The 10118-nt window shown below is 56.5% G+C and overlaps 1 protein-coding gene across 1 annotated transcript in view; it reads right to left on the minus strand.

Annotated features, from left to right (window-relative positions):
• Positions 1-9297, minus strand: part of TMEM40 (transmembrane protein 40) — a 28009-nt gene extending 18712 nt beyond the window's left edge. The window contains exon 1 of the mRNA XM_055136648.1: positions 9196-9297. The gene's annotated coding sequence lies outside the window, so the exon portion shown is untranslated. The remainder of the gene's footprint in view (positions 1-9195) is intronic.
• Between the last annotated feature and the right edge of the window lie 821 nt (positions 9298-10118).

Raw genomic sequence — 10118 nt, forward strand, 5'->3', positions numbered from 1 at the left:
GAAGGCGCCTTTCCAGCACTTTCCTCCGAAAAGCCCGGCCCTGCTGACTCATGGAGGCAGCACGAGGCCTCCGCGCCCACAAGTCTCGCTGAACTGGCTTTCCCCTCGGTTTGGCCCATTTCCCCGGCGCCTGTGACAAGAGCCGGGAGCTGCCACCTGCCTGAGGTGCTCCCCTGCCTGCCCGCCTTGCTGGCGTCTCAGACTCACCAGGAGGGAGGCTGGGGTTATTGTCCCATGTTGCAGATGGGAAAACTGAGGCCTGAGGAGGATCTGCATGGGAGCACATGGCCACTCACCGGCCAGGCGACTCTGTCTTTTGTTCCAGAGACTCCTTATCTCTGGAACAAAAGACAGAGTCTTACCGCTTTGCAAGAAAGATGGAGGGGGGCGTGGGGCAGAGGGCCGGCCTGTTCAGCTGGGTGAGTCTGGGCAGAAAACGGCGGTGGGGGACCGTTAGAAACAAACAGCTGCTGCAGGGGGCGCAGGGCCAGCAGAGGGGTGACCGCTGATGTGTTTGCCCGCCTGGTCACTAACTCCCTCCGGCAACCAAACTACGTTTGGGTATTTTCTTTTCTTTTCTTTTTTGGGTCACACCCGGCGATGCTCAGGGGTTCCTCCTGGCTCTGCACTCAGGAATCACCCCTGGCCGTGCTCAGGGGACCCTATGGGATGCTGGGATTCAAAACCAGGTTGGTCGCATGCAAGGCAAACGCCCTCCCTGCTGTGCTATCGCTCCAGCCCCTGGGTTTTTTTCAGAAAAAAAAATTTTTTTTTTTTTTACTTAATTAAAGAACCGTGATTTTCAAAGTTGTTGATAGTTGGGTTTTAGGCTTATACTATTTATTTATTTACTTGTTTATTTTTTGGTTTTTGGGTCATACCCCATAATTCTCAGGGGTTCCTCCTGGCTCTGCACTCAGGAATCCCTCCTGGCGGTGCTGGGGGACTCTATGGGATGCTGGGGATCAAACCTGGGTCGGCTGCGTGCAAGCAAACGCCCTCCCCGCTGTGCTATCCCTGTGGCCCCGACACACAATGTCTCAACACCAACCCACCATCCGTGTCAACTTCCCCCCACCAGTGCTCCCGTAGCCCCTCCTCCCCCCCTCCGACAACCCCCTGGCCTGTCCCCTCCTGTCAACTTGGCGGGCACATTACAAAGTGCAGTGGCTGCCGCTGAGGCCCCATCCCAGGTTTGGCTTTGAGGAAACCCAGGCCCAATGGAGGAGCAACGTGGAGCAGACCCGCCAAGGGTAAGTTGATCAATTGTCGCCTCAGTTAATCAACTATCACCTCAGTTAATCAACTATTGCCTCAGTTGATCAACTATCGCCTCAATTAATCAACTATTGCCTCAGTTGATCAACTATCGCCTAAATTAATCAACTATCCCCAGCAGCTCCCAAAGCCGCCCACGCATCGCCTGTGCAGACACTCGCGGCCAGGACAAGCCTCCCTCCTTCGACGAGATCATTCTGCAGGGCCACTGGCCCCGTCCAGCCAAGACCCCCAGCCTCTCCCTTCTGAGACCCCCTGAGGGGACAGGAGCTGACGAGCAGCAGGGCAGGCCTCGCCTTGCTCCAAGCTCAGTCACTTCGAGGCCGTCTGGGCTCCCCCGGCGAGGCCTGAGGGACGCCGGGGTGGGCAGCCCGAGGTGGTTTCTGCCACTCGCAGCAGCGAAGCCCTTTGGCTGACCAGGACACGGCGAGGCTGTGCGGGGCTGCGACTCCCAGGCTGGCCCTGGGCACAGGGCAGACGCGCAGCCGTGCTTGGAGCAGGGGTACGAGAGCCACTGAGGCGACGCAGCAGGGAGGGTGCTGGCCTTGTACTAGGCTGACTCGGGTTCGATCCCTGGCATTGCCCATGGTTCCCTGAGCACAGAGCCAGGGGTGACCCCTGAGCACAAACAGGTGTTTCTCAACCCCCCCCCCCCAATAAACACGGCAGAGCCTGGCAAGCTCCCCGTGGCGGATTCGATATGCCAAAACCAGTAACAACAAGTCTCACGAGGGAGACGTTACTGGTGCCCGCTCGAGCAAATCGATGAACAACGGGAAGACAGTGCCACAGTGCCAGTTGTTTGGGAGCCAGTTCCATTCTTAGCACCATGTTTGGCACCCCCACCCCGGGCATTCTACTCAAAAAATACACAGTCAGGGGCCAGAGCTACATCACAGCAGGGAGGACATTTGTCTTGCACGTCGCTGACCCCGGTTCGATCTCTGGCATCCCATATGGTCCCCCGAGCACCACCAGGAGTGATCCCTGAGTGCAGAACCAGTCAGGCAGAACAGAACCCATGGTAAACAGAAACCTTTATACATGCTCACACACTGAGCATCGCCAGGTGTGGCCCAAAACAAAACAAAACAAAAGAAAACACAAAATCAAAATTTGACCACAGGGGCCAGAGCTATAGTACAGTGGGTAGGACATTTGCCTGGCACACAGCCGACACAGGTTCAATTCCCGGCATCCCATATGGTCCCCCAAGCACCACCAGGAGTAATTCCTGAGTGCAGAACCAGGAGTCACCCTTGAGTATCACCAGGTGTGACCCAAAAAAGCCCAGAAGTAAATAGAGAAAAAAAGAAAAGGAGGCTGACAGTGCAAGGTTTTGGTTTTGGTTCCAGGATGAAGCTTCATACATACAAAGCACATGTTCTACCCCTGAATACATACTGCCCCACCCCTTCTCTCTCTGTCTCTGTGTCTCTCTCTCTCTCTTTCTCTCTGTCTCTCTCTCTTTCTCTCTGTCTCTCTCTCTGTCTCTCTCTCTCTTTCTCTCTGTCTCTCTCTCTGTGTCTCTCTCTCTTTCTCTCTGTCTCTCTGTCTCTCTCTCTCTCTCTCTCTCTCTCTCTCTCTCTCTCTCTCTCTCTCTCTCTCTCTCTCTCTCTTTCTCTCTCCCTGCCCCCCTCCCAATCATGAACAGTCATTTACAATTGCACCAGGATGGGGGGTTTAAGCTTTGTGAGACTGAGTATTTCTTTCTGAGTCAGAAGCAAAAGGCTGCACTCAGAAGTTGACAGAAACCGCTTTATGAGAAATGCCTGCCTGACAGGAAAGCTTCGCTCCCACCGAGAAAAGGAAGTAGCCCGGGAAAAAAAAAGAAAGAAGAAGAAACAAGGAAGAAGAAGAAAGAAATATGCAGAATATTTAGAAAGGCCGCGTCCACGCATCTTGGGGCTCCTGGTTTGGAAGGACCCGGCAGACACACGTATCACTGCTTCCCGCTCTCGTAGCTGTCTTTTGAACGTTTTCTTTTTTGAGGGCATAGATTCATTGACTGTCAGCTTCTGTGTGTGCAATCGTGATATTAGCTCGACATACTTTTAATTGCTCTTGGTTTCTCCCACTAATCTATCTCTCCAACCCTACAAGTACACTTGAATTTTTAAAATAAATTTAGAAATGGGGCAGAAGCGATAGTACAGCCGGGAGGGCGTTTGCCTTGCACGCGGCCAACCTGGGTTCGATGCTCAGTATCCCATATGGTCCCCCAAGCACCACCAGGAGTGATTCCTGAGTGCAGAGTCCAGAGTAATCCCTGAGCATCGCTGGGTGTGACCCAAAAAGCCAGAGAGAGAGAGAGAGAGAGAGGAAGAGAGAGAGAGAGAGAGAGAGAGAGAGAGAGAGAGAGAGAGAGAGAGAGAGAGAGAGAGTGATTTACAAGACCGTTCAGGATAGGGTTTCATTTGTACAACACCACACCATCCACCAGAGTCACCACACCCGGCCTGCCTCGTGCCAGACACACTTGAGTCAGGCAGAACAGAAACCATGGTAAACAGAAAACTTTATACATCAGAGATCATTGCAGGATTTATTTCCATTTTTTTTTAAATGTCGGGGCCACACCTGGTGGTGTTCAGGACGTAGCCCCCAGTTCTGCACTCAGGGGTTATCCCTGGAGTGGCCGTATGGGGTATCGGGGACTGAACCTGGCGCGTTGAACCTGGACAAGCGCCCTCCTCACTGTACTGTCCTCCAGCCCTAAACTGTAGAATTTAATATAAGAAAAAAAAAATTGGCGGAAAGGCCACACCCAGCAGTGCTCAGGGGATATTCCTGGCTCAGTGCTCAGGGAGGATCATTCCTGGAAGGCTCAGGGGTGTCGAGACTGAACCCAGGTTGACTGCATGCAAGGCAAACGCCCTACCTACTGCACTCTCGCTCCAGCCCAGTACACGAAATATTTTGAATGTGCATGTCTAAGTCGCTGTAAAGCTCAATGGCCAGGGGCTGGAGCAATAGCACAGCGGGGAGGGCGTTTGCCTTGCTCATGGCCGACCCGGGTTCGATTCCCAGCATCCCATATGGTCCCCCGAGCACCGCCCGGAGTAATTCCTGAGTGCGTGAGCCAGGAGTAACCTCTGTGTATGGCCAGATGTGGCCCAAAAAGGCAAAAAATAAATAAACTCAATGGGCAGCGTGTTCATTATATTAGAATTTCCAGGCTGGACTGGTGGGGTAGCACAGTGGGCAAGGTGCTTGCTTTATACGAGACTGACCTTGCTTTAATCCCCAGCACCCCATATGGTTCCCTGAGGCCCACTAGACATGATCCCTGAGCACAGAGCCAGGAGTGAGCACTGAGCACAGAGCCAGGAGTGAGCCCTGAGCACAGAGCCAGGAGTCAGCCCTGAGCACAGAGCCAGGAGTCAGCCCTGAGCACCGCTTGGGTGTGACCAAACAAACAAACAAAGTTGCTAAGAAAGCAGAGGTAGACTTAGTGCCAGGGAACAAAAAAACAACAAAACGAGACCAAAGAATCCGCCTTTGATGTAGGCCCGGCACTGCTGTCCACTGAGAGACGGTGCTCGGTGCGGGGCGTCTGTTTTCAGAAGGCGAGGTCACACCTCCACAGCCACATCTCACCAGCCCAGGGCCAACAGCTGCCACGACAGCCGCAGAGATCGGACTTCTCAAGTTAAAAAACAACTCTGCGGGGCTGGAGCGATAGCACAGCGGGTAGGGCGTTTGCCTTGCACGCGGCTGACCCGGGTTCAAATCCCAGCATCCCATAGGGTCCCCTGAGCACGGCCAGGGGTAATTCCTGAGTGCAGAGCCAGGAGTAACCCCTGTGCATTGCCGGGTGTGACCCAAAAATAAATAAATAAATAAATAAATAAATAAATAAACTGGAAACTCCAGAAACGGGCACTTTCCCAGCTGGGAAACATGATCCTTCTAAAAAAAAAAAAAAAATCAACTCTGCATCTGCTTTTTTTTTTTATTCGAGGGGCCACATCCGGCAGTGCCCACGGGCTCCTTTCAGCTCTGTGCCACGAGATAACATCTGGGCCCCAACGACTCGATGGCTCTCAAATGCCAAAGAATCTGACTCATTCTGTTGATGGGGAACGGATGCCAGGAGTCAGGGACACATGCAAAGATCAGGGCACGATTAGTCCACGAGGGCATGGAGATCCAAGCCGAGAACTCCCTGCGTGCCCCCCAGCAGGTATAAAACACACACGGGCAATAACCAGCACAGCCAAGAGTGGGGTGCGGGGGGGCTGGAGTGATAGCACAGCGGGTAGGGCATTTGCCTTGCACGTGGCTGACCCGGGTTCGAATCCCAGCATCCCGTATGGTCCCCTGAGCACCACCAGGGGTGATTCCTGAGTGAAGAGCCAGGAGTAACCCCTGTGCATCACCGGGTGTGACCCAAAAAGCAAAAAAAAAAAAAAAAGAGTGGGGTGCGAGGAAAGGGGGTCCTGCACCACCCTCACCCCACCCACCAGTGGGGATGTGGAATAGGCAACCTTGGAATACTTCTGGGTGTCTCCCCAAAATTAATGAGAGTCCTCAAGACCCAGTAATTCCACCCCTACCTCCCCACCCATGAGACTTGAACATCTATGTCCAGGGGCCAGGCCCCAACTCAGGTGGTAGAACACGCGCCTTGTGTGCGAGGTCCTGGATCGACCCCCAGCCTGGCATGGCTGACGGAGAGTGATGCTGGCTGCCCCCAAGCAAGGCCAGACACCCACCCCTAGGAGTGTCCCCTTCAAAAGGCAAGAGAGAGAGGGGGCTGGAGCGATAGCACAGCAGGTAGGGCAATTTGCCTTGCACGCGGCCGACCCGGGTTCGATTCCCAGCATCCCATATGGTCCCCCGAGCACGCCAGGAGTGATTCCTGAGTGCAGAGCCAGGAGTAATGACCCCTGAGCATCACCGGGTGTGACCCAAAAAGCAAATAAATAAATAAATAAAATTCAAGAGGGGCCTGAGTGATAGTACAGCAGGAAGGAGGTGTGCCTTGCATGCAGCCGACCCAGGTTCGATCCCCGGCACCCCATGCGGTCCTGCAAGCCTGCCAGAAGTGATCACTGAGTGCAGAGTCAGGTCAGGAATAAGCCCTGAGCACAGCTGGGTGTGGGCCCCCCAAAAAAACTAAGCAAAAATGCGTTCCTCAGGTATGTACTGCGGGTAAGCTGCTCGCCAAGCACATGACAGGCCTGAGTTTGCTCTGTGGTACCACATATGGTCCCCGGCACCACCGGATGTCGCCCAAACTCAAAAAAGGAAAGACACCCATGTCTCCGAAAAAAAAAACATGTCTAACGTTCTCGGCAGCGTCATCCTCACAGCCCCCCACCCCCCACACACCCTCCCCCGCGGAAACGACCCAGGGGCCTGCTGAGTGGAGCAGCAGCATGTGACCGAGCCCCGCATGCCCGCATTGTTCACGGGAGGGAGGAATGTGGGGCTGACGCAGCTGAAACTCAGACGCACCTCCCAAGCTCAGCGCTGGCGCTGGCGGGAGGAGCTGGCGGCCCTGACCCAGCCGAGACCGTAGATGGGAAATGTCCAGAGTCCCCAACTCGGCGTGAAGCTGACTCGGGGGTGGCAGCAGGCAGCAGGGATGCAGGGAGGCAGCTGAGACCCGCAGGCTTAGTTGCAGGGGGGTGGGGGGGCGGGGACAAACTGTTCTGGATGAGAGAGCGGTGAGGGTCACACACCAGGACTATCACAGGCCCCTGAATCTAGCGGCTGAATTTGAGGGTGGGGCTTTGCGTGCAGAAGCTCAGGTTTGACCCCCGGTTCCCTGAGCACTGTCAAGAGGGACCCCTGGGCACTGGACTGAGAGTAGCCCACCCACCCCCCGATCCTCAAATAAAAGAGAAAATGTAAAAAGAAATTTTTTTTTCTTTTTTGGGTCACACCCAGTGATGCTCAGGGGTTTCTCCTGGCTCTGCACTCAGGAGTCACTCCTGGCAGTGCTCAGGGGACCATATGGGATGCCGGGGATCGAACCCAGGTCGGCCACATGCAAGGCAAACGCCTTCCCCACTATGCTATGGCTCCAGCCCCGTAAAAAATTTTTTGCATGCGAACGCTGTCACACTAAATTATGACTGGCTGGGGGAGCAGACTAGTGGGGCCAGGGGTGTGACTCAGTGGCCAAGCTCATGCCTTGAGACCCGGGCTCAACCCGTGGCTCCGCAGGCAGGAAAAAGGGGAGGGACTTTGGGAAAATTAAAAGAGGGAGCAGGAAGGGCAATGCGCAGGCCTGAGAGACGTTCTCCAAGAAAGATGACGTCTCAGAGGCTACCCCGGCTCCAGGAGAGTCGGAGCCCGGTGGGGCCTCGCGACCTACAGACCTGGGGAGGTGTGTAGCCCCCACTGGGCTCCCTGCCAGGGAGATGAGGAAGAGCCGCAGCAATGCTGAGCGTGCACAGGCCCTAGGTTTGAGCCTCGGGACCGCACAGCCTTCGAAGCACCGCTGCGGTAGCCCTGGTGGTCCCCAGTGCTTCTGGAGAGCCCTTTCCTGCCCCCCAACAGAAGCAGACGCTCCCCCAGCACGCGCCTGACTGTTAGCGTTCTCGAGTCTGGGGAAAGTCTATTTATTTCTTAATTTTATTTTTTGCTGTTTAGGTCACACCCAGTGATGCTCAGGTGCTACTCCTGGCTCTGAACTCAGGAATTACTCCTGGCTGCGTGGGGGACCATATGGGATGCCGGGGATTGAACTCCGGTTGGCTACGTGCAAGGCAAATGCTCTACCCACTGTACTATCGCTCTGGCCCCATTGGGAAAAGTATTTATTTTATTTTGTTTTATTTTTTGCTTTTTTGGGGGTCACACCTGGCAGTGCACAAGTGTTACTCCTGGCTCTGCACTCAGGAATTACCCCTGATAGTGTTCAGGGGACCCTATGGGATGCTGGGAATCGAACCCGGGTTGGCCGCCTGCAAGGCAAACGCTCTCCCCGATGTGCTATCGCTCCAGCCCCCCATCCCACATGTAAACACTCCTATAAACTCCTGGGCTCCTCTGACAACGGGAAGTTGACAATTTCCCAAGAGCCTCGATTCTGCCCCAGATTTTAGGCTCACGGGAAACTGAGGTAATGGGCAGTGCCCAGGCAAGTGGTCAAACAGAGACCCCCCAAGGCCCTGAACTAGCTGGGCCCCTATGTAGAGTCCTCGCACTCTCTGGAACATTCTGTCACCTGAGGAGTACCACAAAGCCAGTTTCCCCGTAAAGACCCCCACAACGAGGCGGCCCTGACCCCGTCCAGGGCTAAGCTCCTGTCTGCCGCCCCCCAGTGCATGCTCCGTCTTCTCAGCCTGAGCATCTGTGTCGCCTGAGAACAGTGAAGCCCTGGGAACCACAGCAGGTCACTGGGACCCCCAGTCCCTGCTCCTGTACGAGTGGGGGCTTGCGCTCTCTGGAGATGCCCCCAACCCCCCCTAAGGTGCTGGGTCAGGGGTGTCCCCTCACACCGTCTCCGTTGCCAGGGTTCAGACCCAGGGTGGCTGGAGGCTGGGGCTGGGGGCTAGGGGGTCCAGGGTTGGGTGTTGTCTGGTGTGGGGGGGGCAGGACTTCGGCTGCCTTTCCTGGGTGCTCCCTCCAGGGTGCTCTGTCCCAGAGAGCAGAATGGGAGAGGCCTCCCGTGGGAGCTTCATCCCCGAGACAGGGCAGCTGAGGCTCAGAGAGGTTGAGGAGTTTTCAGGAAGTCTCACAGCACACCAGCAGCCCGGCGGGGAGTCAGGCTCCAGCAAGGTGCGGCTGCCTGGCCACCAGCCAGCAAGGGCAGAGAGGCCGAAGCTCGGGCCTGGGGCCACCCAGGAAACCCCCCACCCAGATGCCTGGCTGGCGAGAGCTCTGCACATCCCCTTAAGCACCATCTCCCTGCACCCCGCACCCCTGCCCCCAGCCCGAGCCCAGCCTCACGCCCCTTACCTGAGTCTGCAACCTGTGTGGTCCTGGGGTGAGCTGCTCCCGGCTCGGGCCGACTGTGCCCGGGTGCCCGGCTGGGCCGGGAAGAGGGGAAGGGAGGGCAGGCCGCACCCCCCCCCGTGACAGGGAAGGGGCGGGCCCGAGACTCAGCCTGTGGCATTCCTTCCTGGGGTGCTATCAGGCCCCAGGCCTTCCTGTCTGACTGGACGCCCCCGGGGCTCCCCAGGAAGGCAGATGGGGGGGGCAGGCCCCGCCTCCGGGTCCTGCCAGAGAACAGTGATGCGGGTTTGGGGCAGCTGAGTGAGCACTGGGCCGGGAGGAGGCGGAGTGTGTCTAGGGTCCTCTCACCCTCCCCCGTGGAGAACGCTGAGTCAGCTGACGGCTGTCTGCTCTCTCATCAGACGCTCTGGAAGCAGGACACGAAACAAGTCATGTACGGGAGTGGCCAGGCCCGAGAGAGACAGGCCACGACAGGCTCTCCCAGGAAGGCTTCCTGGAGAAGGAGTCACATGGAGCCCAGGCTCAGGCCAAGCTCTGGGGCTCTCTCATCCTCTGCCGCCTCTGACCCTAAGTCCAGCTCCTTAGCTATGTCGGGCAGGGCCCCTACCCTGGACCCCACAGTGAGACCCTGAGCGCCCGCTTTCTGCTCTGGACCCTCTTTCTGGGCACACGAGGATCCCGCTCGAACCCGAGTCACCTCCCATTTCTTCTCCTCAGGGTCTGCCCAGTGCCCACTCTCTGCCCTTCTCCTTCCTGCTTCCTCCTTCGGGCTGCCCTGGTCACACGGGCCCAGCAACCCGAGTAGCTTCCTTTTCTGGAGTGTGCAGGCTGTTCCCTGGGCCTGGAATGCTTTTCCCAGCAGTTCCTCTCCCACTTCTTCACGCCACCTCCTCCAGGAGGCCCTCCTTGGCTGCCCTGGATGAGCC

Source organism: Sorex araneus, chromosome 4, assembly GCF_027595985.1.
Source record: "Sorex araneus isolate mSorAra2 chromosome 4, mSorAra2.pri, whole genome shotgun sequence".
Classification (NCBI taxonomy): domain Eukaryota; kingdom Metazoa; phylum Chordata; class Mammalia; order Eulipotyphla; family Soricidae; genus Sorex; species Sorex araneus.